The following is a 12136-nucleotide window of genomic DNA, read 5'->3' on the forward strand; positions in this document are numbered from 1 at the left end:
GATATGATGATCTCTTAAGGTCACATCATTTCAGAACAACACCATTGGCAGCAGAAATCTTTTGATACTCTCTTTTAAAAGTGTTGTGAAGGAAAATGCTTGCATTTTACTTATACTAACTTATGAAGTAAAGTAAATGTTGTTTTGTGATAAATATCTGTGACCAGTTACTTGGGTTTCTTTTCATATATGTTGTCCTCTTATCATAGTACATCAGACTTTAACAATGTGTGACCTCTGACCTCTAATTTTAATCACTTAGCCTGGATTTATCTTCTTAAGCAATAAACCATCATTGATTTGGCTGAATATTCACGCCTATATGTGCAGCATTCTGCATTGATTATTTTGCACTTTCTAATCCACAAAGGGGCCACATCACATTTGTTGTCTTACATTGTGTGTACACCATGAGCTCCTGATGTACACCAAATATTTATTTAGCCCTCCGTTTCAAGGCAAATTGTCCTTTTCTCCTCTGTCTGGCTGTTATTTGTAAGTATATATTAAATGGATTATAGCTTATTGGTGATGGATACCACTCTTAAAATCAACCATTTAACCCCTTAATGACAGACATAAATGTACGTCCTGGTGAGGTGGTACTTAACGCACCAGGACGTACATTTACGTCCTATGCATAACCGCGAGCATCGGAGCAATGCTCGCGTCATGCACGGCAGGTCCCAGCTGCTGATAAATGATAAAACCCCTCAGGTGCCGTGATCAATACAGATCACGGCATATGCAGCATCGCGGTACTTTGGATGATCAGATCGCCCGCAGCGATCCTATCATCCAGCATGGCGGCTGGAGGTCTCCTCACCTGCCTCCGCTGCCTTCCACGGGTCATCTGCTCTGGTCTGCGATCGAGCAGACCAGAGCAGATGACAGATAATGCTGATCAGTGCTATGTCCTATACATAGCACTGAACATCATTAGCAATCAAATGATTGCTATAAATAGACCCCTATGGGGACTATTAAAGTGTAAAAATAAAAGTAAAAAAAATGTGAAAAACCCCCTCCCCCAATAAAAACGTAAATTGTCCCATTTTCCCTATTTCACCCCCAAAAGTGTAAAAAAATAAAAAAAAATATATATATATATATATATTTGGTATCGCTGTGTGCGTAAATATCCCAATTATTAAAATAAAATGTTAATGATACCGTACGGTGAACGGCGTGTAGAAACATAAGCCCCAAAAGTTACAAAATGGCGTTTTTTTCTTCAATTTCGTTGCACAATTATATTCTGTTTCGCTGTAGATTTTTGGGTAAAATGACTAATGTCACTGCAAAGTAGAATTGGTGGCACAAAAAATAAGCCATCATATGGATTTTTAGGTGCAAAATTGAAAGGGTTATGATTTTTAAAAGGTAAGGAGGAAAAAACGAAAGTGCAAAAACCGAAAACCCCTCAGTCCTTAAGGGGTTAAGGAGTTAATGATATGTAAAATGTAAGCAAAAAATGTAAACAGTCCCTTACTGTTAGAAATGTCTTCAGAACATTGACCAACCACATCCTAAACCAGATGAAACCAATAATTTCTCCCTGTGAAATTGACTCTGTAATATAAATCATATGCCCAAATGAAGGTTGTCATTGTGTACTTGGTTTTGGACAGTTTCATGCTGGTCCTGTGATCCACATAAATATGAACGTGAAACAGTTGTGTTTTGATGATTTATCAGCTTAAAGGGAATCTGTCATCAGTATCGCTTGCACTAACCTCTGGATAGAGGGTTATAGTGCTGGTGACACTGAAGAAAATAATTTCCTGATCTCCTGCCTGTGGCTTACTTTTTCAGTAATCCCTGGTCTTCTGCATATGGTGCACAAGGGGGGGTCTTAGAATCCGTGTGTGGTGGCCCATTCATTGTAATGCCACCTCCCTCTGTGCTAAGCCTGCTATGCTGTAGAATGGAGCTCCACTCTGTAGCTTGGCACAGAGAGGTGGCATTACAATGAAGTCAGCGAGCACAGATCTTCAGGTAACCATGCATGGGGAAGGGGGGGGGGGGGGCTCTTGGGAACTAAGCAGGCTCATTACCATATACAGTAGACCAGGGATGTCACCTGTGTGGCCCATTTAATGGGAAATCCAGATATTTTCTGATAGACTACTTTGGCAGAATCTGGTTTGGCATGCCTTGAATCTCCAGTTGTGTTTGGAAGCTCCTTAATAGGTTTGGACATTGATGGTTGAGGAGGATACCTCCAATAGGTAGAGGGAGGCCCTGCACTATGCATCACAATATTTGTTTTGCTTAGAATGTTTCCTCTATTCCAAGCCTATTGTTAGCCTTCTAGTGCATATACTGTGTCTCGATACCAGGACATGAGCTGCTGTTGGTAACTTGGCAAATTCTACAATAAATGCTGAGCTGTCGGCGCCAGTGGTTCACCTTCCTTTGTCCTTTTTTACATACATACACTGGTACCTGAAGCTAAATTTTCATTATTTTTTTTTTTATATACATGATACTTTCAAATTGGGAATAATTTAAAATTCTGTATAAATATATCTGCAGTGTCATTTTCATCTTTTTTTAATCTACATATTTTGCCTTCCTAATAGCAGTACAAATCCTATTGTGTTTTGTCAGGCCCTATTTCACTGCAGTGTGTGCCCCATCAATGAAATGGCAGACTGCTCGGAGTGCTGGCATCAGTCCCTTTGTAATTACGCAGTGTGCATTTAATTGAAAACCAGGCATTGGACACAAGGTCAGCTACTCCTAAATCAAGCCTCAGCCTGCGCCATGGTGATGCTCTGTGAGATCAATATACCAGAACATTATAGTTAAAGGGCCACTAACCTGAAAACTGATCATATGAGATGTGAATAAAGGCTTATACAGAGGTTGTTGGGAGTATTTCCTGGCATAAACCTCTGATAAAAGCCTTTAACCTATGCAGGGCTGGTATGCATCAGCATACCTTACAGTGGTTTATACACTGTTGAAAAAAAAAAAAAAAGGGAACACTTAAAGAACACACTGTAACTCCAAGTCAATCACACTTCTGTGAAATCACACTGTCCACTCAGGAAGCAACACTGATTGACCATCAATTTCACATGCTGTTGTGCAAATGGAACAGACAAGAGGTGGAAATTATAGGCAATTAGCAAGACACACTCAATAAAGGAATTGTTCTGCAGGTGGTGACCAAAGACCACTTCTCAGTTTCTATGCTTCCGGACTGATTTTTTTGGTCACTTTTGATTGCTGGCGGTGCTTTCACTCTAGTGGTAGAATGAGACGGAGTCTACAACCCACACAAGTGGCTCAGTTAGTGCAACTCATCCTGGAAGGCACATCAATGCGAGCTGTGGAAGGTTATTTGCTATGTCTGTCAGCGTAGTGTCCAGTGCATGGAACGCCACCAGAAGATGTGGAGGAGGCCGAAGGAGGGAAACGACCCAGCAGCAGGACCGCTACCTCTGCCTTTGTGCAGGGAGAAGCACTGCCAGGGCCCTGCAAAATGACCTCCAGCAGGCCACAAATGTGCATGTGTCCTCTCAAACGGACTCCATTAGGGTGGTATGAGGGCCCAACATCCACAGGTGGGGGTTGTGCTTACAGCCCAACACCGTGCAGGACCTTTGGCGTTTGCCAGAGAACAAGATTGGCAAATTCGCCACTGGAGCCCTTTGCTCTTCATAGATGAAAGCAGGTTCACACTGATCACATGTGACGGACGTGACAGTCTGGAGATGCCGTGGAGAACGTTCTGCTGCCTGCAACATCCTCCAGCATGATCGGTTTGGCAGTGGGTCAGTAATGGTGTGGGGTGGCATTTCTTTGGGGGGGAGGGGGTGCACAGCCCTCAATGTGCTTGCCAGAGGTAGCCTGACATCAATTAGGTACCGAGATGAGATCTTCAGACCCTTGTGAGACCATATGCTTGTGCGGTTGGTCCTGGGTTCCTTCTAATGCAAGACAGTGCTAGACCTCGTGTGGCTGGAGTGTCAACATCAATGCCTTCCTCTGGAAGGAACTGCTATGGACTGGCCCGCCCGTTCCCCAGACCTGAATCCGATTGAGCACATCTGGGACATCATGTCACTCCAACCACAAACGTCACGTTGCGTGTCAGCCTGTAGTGTGGTTTCCCACTTTTGATTTTGAGTGTGACTCCATATCCAGACCTCCATGTGTTGATAAATTTGATTTCCATGGATAGTTGAATGTGCTGACAACAAAATCACACACAAATTATGTAAAGACGAAAGTATTTTATAAGATTAGCTTCTTCATCCAGATCTAGGATGTTATCTTAGTGTTCCCTTTATCTATTTGAGCAGTGTATCAAAGGACATTTTGTGTGTGCATGAAAACCTATGGACACGTTTACTGTATACAATGAAAGTTGTCTAGGTACACACAAAAAAAAGTGAGAATGTGATCGAAGTATGAGATGTATTCGATTTGATATTTCACATGTACTTAAATGAAAATATAAAAAATAGACTGGCTCTACTATTGTTATCCTTGGAGGTATGGTAGCTGATCGTCTTTTTCAGGTGGAATGCACTCATCTGAAGTGGTTGTGTGGATCGAGGCATGATGAATTACAAAGCTCCTCTTGGTCCTTCCGATTCCTTCAGGGGGTCCAGTAACCTATGTGGCTGTTGGGTGGTCTCCACCCATGAAAGCTGGATCCATTGATGATAGCGCTGATCTATATTCTTAACATTCAAAACAGTGTGTAGTATTACAAGAAGCTGTTTTGTAACCACAACATGTAAATGTCAAAATGTGCCACCATGGTGGCAGAAAATAACCATATAGAACCTTGGTTAGGCAAACCCATGAGTTTAGTTAGAGAACAGTAAATAGGTACTTTTAGTTCATGTGGGAATAGAATATCTAGAATTCTAAGTGTTATACTGCTAAAACTACAAGTGTTAAAATAATAATGTGATGATAAAATAACTCTTAAGTTCTCCTTTATCTAGATGTGATCAGTCTTGTCCAGAACTGTTCAGTTGGCACTGGTGTGTGTTTTGTTTTGTTTTTTCCCCTCTTCCTTCCCCTTCACTTTGGGCTATTGCCTATATGTGAATAATCTCTTCATTTTCCATTTATACACGGCTAGTTAATCTTTGGGATCATGCACATGGTCATCGTCTCTAGTCTCATGGATTCTATAAGAAACTGAAAAACTATAGTGATGTCTTCTATTGTATGTCGCATTCTAGAGATCTTTTCCCCTAGAAAATATGGTCCTGAAGGCACCATATGGCTACATAAGGAGTGCCTATGGTTACATTATACAGATCTGTAGGGTCTGTGTCAATGCATCAATTGTGTATGCATAGACCCTCTGTCATCTTTAATCTGGCATTTGTCTTAAAATAGGAAATGCTTGTAAATGTATTTTAAATGCTGCAGCAACAACACTATATAAACCTCATCCATTTTTACTGCATATAGTGCTATGTTTTGGATCAGTCTTCATGAAGGAAAAGTGAAGAAATGGGCATATAGAAAAGTGTGGGCATGGAATGTAATAAATACAATGATTGGAGAAAGCTCAAGTGATAACAAATTGGTGAGGTTGAGTGCAAAAAACTCCCTTTAAAAACAAATATATTCAGTAGATTTGTTCCTACAAAGTCGATGCACAATTACGTTACGTCTAACGGATCGTACAGGCTCAAAAGTTGTACCTGCTCCTATATCAGTGGGTACAGGTTATAATATACAGCTGATTTCCCAGTGCAGTGACTGGAATTGGCAATCATTTTGTCACCTACAGCTTAACCCTTTAGGTGCCGTGGTCAAAGGCAACCCTGGCTGCTAGGTCGTAGACAGAGGGGCATTAATGAACTGCTGTGGTCTGATGTGCCTGGACTTTTCCATCATTGCCTGAAATGCCAGAGCTTGAATGGCACATCGGGATGTAAACTTTTCCTAGTTTTAATCTTGCAGCTTGGTGTCTGGAGTCCTTAATATTGCTGAGTGCTGAGGTCCCTGCAATTTGACCCCCCCCCCCCCCCAATCCAGCATCTATTACTCACTCAATAGAGAAGTGATGATTTTAGTATTGGAATGTTGAGACCTGTAATAGAATCGATGGATGTTGCTTTTTAAAGTAAACCTAATCTCTTTTACATGAGTAATTCGTATTAATTTCTGATCTCTAAGTTTAAGCTGAAATAATGGAAAGTGTCAGAACAATCTGGAAGGATCCTGGCCCACTATCAAACAGTGCTAATTTACTTGTCAAGTACCGTACTGGAAAGATAAAAAAGTGTGAAGAAAGGCATGCGCCATTCTATTACACACAATGCGCACTGTCAAGCTGTCACTTATAGTCAAGAAGGTGTTTTGAATTCTCCAAGAATGACTTCTTCCATTTACACAGAGCAATTCTGAAAGGAATACATTAGCTGCAATTACCAACGCCATTCATTTGATTTTTGACATTTTAAAATTGCATTAAGGTGAAGCACGGTTCTAATACAGTTTATCTCGTGGGTTAAACCTTCATGGTGGCTGCTTTTTGATAAATTCCCATCTTTTATCATATTAATGGATTGCTTCCAGCTCTGTTGAAGAAACCATAATTGTAAAGGTTTTATTTTTTTAAATGCAGCAAAAATTACAGATGAAAGATAGTTGCTAGGAGCAGCACATAGTTTTATTTAAATGGGCACTGTTGGATCCAAAAACTTAACTTTACTGATGAAAATTAAAGACCTTTTTGTAATACGGTGGTTTGATTTTTATTTTTTTTCCAATATTTAATAAATAAAACTGCTTCTGAAAATCCCACCACTAGGGGTCCCTATGCCTACTGGGACACTAATCAGTCCTGTCCTGCTGCAGCATCAGGCTTGTCCATGAGTGATAGACAAGACTGCATGAGCAGGCATGCCAATACACTCCCACCACAACAAGGAGGGACACGCCCCCTTCCCCTGAGAAGATTTCTAACTGTGAAAATGAATTTCTAACACTGGTCAGGATTAGGTACTGAGTAACATTTTTTTTTAATTTTTTAATTTTTTTTTGTGGGATCTGACAGGTACACTTAAAGAAATAGGTACAGATTTATGGCAATATGACTGTAGGATCAGATTTAATGAACTCTTACCATGGAAGTTTTTTTGTTTCTTTACGATTTGTCTATACGGTCGGCTGCGTTTTCGACCGTATGCGGTTTCCCGACCGCAGGCAAAAAAACGTGGTCGACCGTGTTTTTGCCTATGGTCGCGAAACCGCATATGGCCAAAAACGCAGCCGACTGGAGGCTGCGGTTAACTCCGGTCGGCTCATAGACATGCATTAAATACGGTTCCCCTATACGGCTGAGTGCGATTAAGCCCCGCCCCCTCCTCCCAGCCGTATACGGGAACCGTAGTTACAAAACGTGGTGTGAACCCAGCCATACAGCATTCATGTATCTTAGACTCTCCCATAGAACTATATGGCAGGATGTGTCTGCCACCACTTCCTGCGGTGGTCGACAGTAATCTGTGGACAGAAAGGGAGAATGCTGGTCAGGTGATCATGGTGGATATGGCATATACTAGTTTACTGTGTTATTATTCTTATTACAAGGTTAGTATCTAGTTCAGAAGCTCTGGGCATTACTTGACTATCTTCTTGATGAGTGTCACTCTTTGGATTGTGGCCGCAGATCTTTCTGAAAGCAGTCTGCACGCTAAGCAACTTGTCTGACAAAATGCTGACAATTAGGGCACAGTGCGGCCTTTAATGTCCTGTATTCACAGATGCTGCTTCATTCTACCATTGATGATCTATACTACTTAGTGGTAATTGTGCCATCGTACCTAGTATAGTGATTTGAGACACCATGGAACAGCTGTTACCTCTCTCAAAGTGAGAATTATCATCCTTGGAAGGCATCTCAAGGCTCCGACACTTCGAGCCATAATGAACCTTCTGTTGCTTTACCACAGGTGTAAAATGTAATAGCTTTTTAGAAGAATTCGTGGACAGACCGGTCACATTTCCCATTAATTCTAAAACCTAATGAGTAGTGGATCAAGACAAGGGCATTAGTAATGTGAAAAAACATATTTTTGTCACTACATATAGCTCCCAGTATGCAGCAATCAGAAATATTGTAACTAGGTACTAACCCAAATTGGAAATGGAACCGGTATTGAAGCAGATTATTGCACCAGGTGTGAATGTTGTCTCAGGAAGGGGCCCATCTTTGGGTTTGTTCCTTTTTACGCAGTATGTTTTGGGAGTGATTGTGGTAAAGGAGAGAATGTTCCCTGGCAGAAATATGTACGTAACGTAGGTTGTGGGCACAGACGGTGCATTACATGCAAATTTATGGAGAAGACGAATTCATTCACACTTTGCTATGGGTAGGATATATAATATCCGGTGTTAATTGTAATACTTCTGTAGGAGAGTACTTTGCATCTTGACTTCATTGTCGTTTACAGTATGTGGGGTGCGCAATTAACCAGTTGGAGGATAGGATTAGGAGGCACATCTGACATGAATGGTCTGAAGGTGGGAGTATCAGCACCCGCCACTTTCGAGAGGTGCATGGGGGCAGTGCGGAGTTTCTAAGTATAATTTGCATGGAAAAAGTGAAACTGAAAGTGTAGGGAGGTCATCTTAGGGGACGCCTAATGAACACGGAAACATTGGATATTCGTGTTGGGTACCATTTATCTGCAAGGATTAAATCAGAGGTCAGATCTCATCACAATGTAGTAAAGCATATACCGTATATACTCGAGTATAAGCCAACCCGAATATAAGCAGAGGCCCCTAATTTCATCCCAAAAACCCAGGAAAAGGTATTGACTCGACTATAAGCCTAGGGTGGGAAATACATCATTCCCCCCCCCCCCCTGTCATCATCCAGACCCCTGTCATTAACACCCCCGTCATCATCACCCTGTCATCCCCCCTTCATCATCTCCGCCTATCATCACCCTATCATCCCCCCCTTCATCATCACCCTGTCATCATCTCCCCCTTCATCATCACCGCCTGTCATCATCCCCCCCCCCCCCCCTTCATCATCACATCCTGTCAATCCCTTCATTAGTGGTCTTCAACCTGCAGACCTCCAAATGTTGTAAAACTACCACTCCCAACATGCCCGGACAGCCATCTGCTGTCCGGGCATGCTGGGAGTTGTAGATTTGAAACACCTGGAGGTCCGCAGGTTGAAGACCACTGTGGCCTTCGTCATCATCCACACCCCTCTTTAGTTTTCTACTCCCCTCCCCTCGGTGGGAAGGAGGGGTGAGCTGTTCCGGGCCATCTATGCTGCAGGGACCGTCCGATGGGGAGGGTTAGTAGTTCCGGGCTGTCCATCTTCACCGGGAGGCCCTCTTCTCCGCTCCGGGCCAGCCCCGGACTAGTGATGTTGCCTTGACAACGACCCGGAGGGACGTTCATGCGCAGGGACGGATGTTCCTGTGCGTCCTCGTCAAGGCAACATCACTAGTCCGGGGCTGGCCCGGAGCGGTGAAGATGGACAGCCCGGAACGACTAACCCTCCCCATCGGAAGGTCCCTGCAGCATAGATGGCCTGGAACAGCTCACCCTTCCTTCCCACCGAGGGGAGGTGAGTAGAAAACTAATGGGGGTCTGGATGATGACTAAGGCCGCAGTGGTCTTCAACCTGCGGACCTCCAGATGTTTCAAAACTACAACTCCCAGCATGCCCGGACAGCCGATGGCTGTACGGGCATGCTGGGAGTTGTAGTTTTGCAACATCTGGAGGTCTGAAGGTTGAAGACCACTTAGGAAGGGATTGATAGGCGGAGAGTTCACTCGAGTATAAGCCGAGGGGGGCATTTTCAGCACGAAAAATTGTATATACGGTAGGTATGTGTTTTTTTTTTTTTTTTTTTCCCCTTTGCATATAGGCATGTGTTCACATTACTTGCATTGCGATTTAAGTATTTGTATTGCTCTTTCTATATGCAACCTAGAGGGTGGGAGTTCCGGGTTTTTCATGTCTCTATTTTTGTTTGGTCCAGTTAACATTTTCCGTGCTGTTTCTATTAATGATAATTAAGTCATGTGATGGACTTTGCTAATATTTTAATGTGTCTTGTGCGCTTAGAGTGATTTTACGAACCACAAGTGCATAAGACGAGTCTGAGACTTTGTACCTGTATTGTCCTGGAATTTATATTCATAAAGCAAGAAGATTTTACTTCATCCCATAGTGCTGGACGTTTTCATTGTTTGGATTCTGCTGTATAATACTGCAGGCACCTGCAAGTTATGGCTCAGGTGTAATTGCTATTCTCGCACTGCACTGTAGTATAGCAGTACGCAGGAACAACCCACTTACTGTAAGGTACTATTACAGTGCTGCGTCTGCTCCCATTCCCAAAAAAATTGTACCCCCCATACCGACATTTTGTAATGATTATACTTTACTTTCCTCTATAACAGGCCCCCTGTTCCTCTCCCTATCTCCCCAGTCCTCCGATTTTACAGTTGACGTCTTCTCTAACCAGAGTTGCTTACTTTTATTTTCTTCACTATTTGGCCTAGACTGCCATTAAGATGTCTCCCATAAAAGACTTCTCCACAAAACCAGCCAAGCAAACATTTTAGGCTCCTTTCTGCAGTACAATACCCACCTATTTACAAATTCCCCATGTTTGTCACACACAGTAATAGTACGCGCTTTGTGTCCCCATAAAGTTGTTGGGGCCCCTCTGTGCCCCCATATACAGTGGTCCCTCAACATACGATGATAATCCGTTCCAAATGAACTATCGTTAGTTAAAACCATCGTATGTCACCTGTCCCCACCGCTCCGGACCAGTCAAGACTGCCCTGGATGTCTCCCTCCATCGCTGTCCCTGGGGTGTCCCCGACTCTCCGGATGTGTCTGCTTCCTCGGGATTCTCGCTCTCCGCCGCCATCACGTCACTAGGCACGCCACTCCTATTGGATGACGGGATGGCATGCGCGGCAACGTGATGATGACGGAGAGCGCCGGCGATGTAGGGGATCCTAAAGAGGACCTCTGGAGCCCCGAGGACAGGTAAGAGTCACACCGGAGCACACGGGGCACCATAAACTGCTATCCAGCGGCTGCTGAAGCAGTCTGCGCTGCCGGAGAGCCGTTTATGCGATGGCTCAGACATACAAAAGCATCGTATGTTGATGCTGCCTTCAACATGCGATGGCCTCTGAGAGGCCATCGCATGTTGAAATTATCGTATGTTGGGGCCATCGTAGGTCGGGGGGGGGGTCACTGTATAGTTGTAGTCCACCATACTGTCCCGATTTGGTGCTCCTCTGGTCTGGGGACCTATTGCTGTGGCTCATAGCAGGTCCCCAGTCTGCAGGGGCAGTGGAGCAACAAAGCTGATGGTAGTTACTGCCCACAGCAGCCCAGTGCCCATCCTTCCCCTTTGCTGTCCTCCTGCTCCTCGGTGCAGGGACGTCAGCCTACCATTTCTTTCAAAGTGGTCCAGTAACCAGTGGCTGTGCCTGCCATTTATAGTTTTATTTATTTTTTTTCCCTCTCCAAGTACCCCCTGGAGAACTGCTAAGGACCCCTGGGGGTACTTGTACCCCAGGTTGAGAACCACTGCTCTAGGCCAGTAATTGTCTTCTGTGGAGGGGGCACGCAGGGATAGTTGTGACTCTAAGGCTATGTTGACACAATGTAAAATGTCTGGAAAGGCCGCCTGGAAAACATGCTAAAAAGACGAGGAGCGCTCCATAGTGTGAAACTGCAGGGTCAGTTAGAAAATGATTCATGTGAATGAGCGCATACCAAAGCTGGTTGTGCGATCCCCAGCACAACAGAGGTACAAAACGTATTAGGATGGTCTCCCTGCTGCCCTTCCACAACAGGCATGGAGCGTTAAGGTGTGAATTGTGTTGCATGTTGGGAATAAACGTTTTGTACTTCCATCTGCCTTTGTGGTCTTGCAGTGCCTGAAGTATTCACTTACCTGGAAGTCACTGGTTGGAAAACACATGCAGACTTTTCTCACATTTGAATTATCCGCTAGGACTGCTCGGAAATAGACAGCAATGCATTTCCAAGCTAAATCCACAAAAAGAATAGACATGTCTGAATTCCATCATGTGAACAGTGCAGCAGAATTCCATTGAAATCCATATGAATCTGCTGCAG

The 12136-nt window shown here is 43.7% G+C and overlaps 1 protein-coding gene across 3 annotated transcripts in view; it reads left to right on the plus strand.

Annotated features, from left to right (window-relative positions):
- PPP2R2B (protein phosphatase 2 regulatory subunit Bbeta) overlaps positions 1 to 12136 on the plus strand; it is a 390278-nt gene that overhangs the window by 295849 nt on the left and 82293 nt on the right. The window lies entirely within an intron of this gene.

This window comes from Hyla sarda, chromosome 4 (assembly GCF_029499605.1).
Source record: "Hyla sarda isolate aHylSar1 chromosome 4, aHylSar1.hap1, whole genome shotgun sequence".
NCBI lineage: Eukaryota > Metazoa > Chordata > Amphibia > Anura > Hylidae > Hyla > Hyla sarda.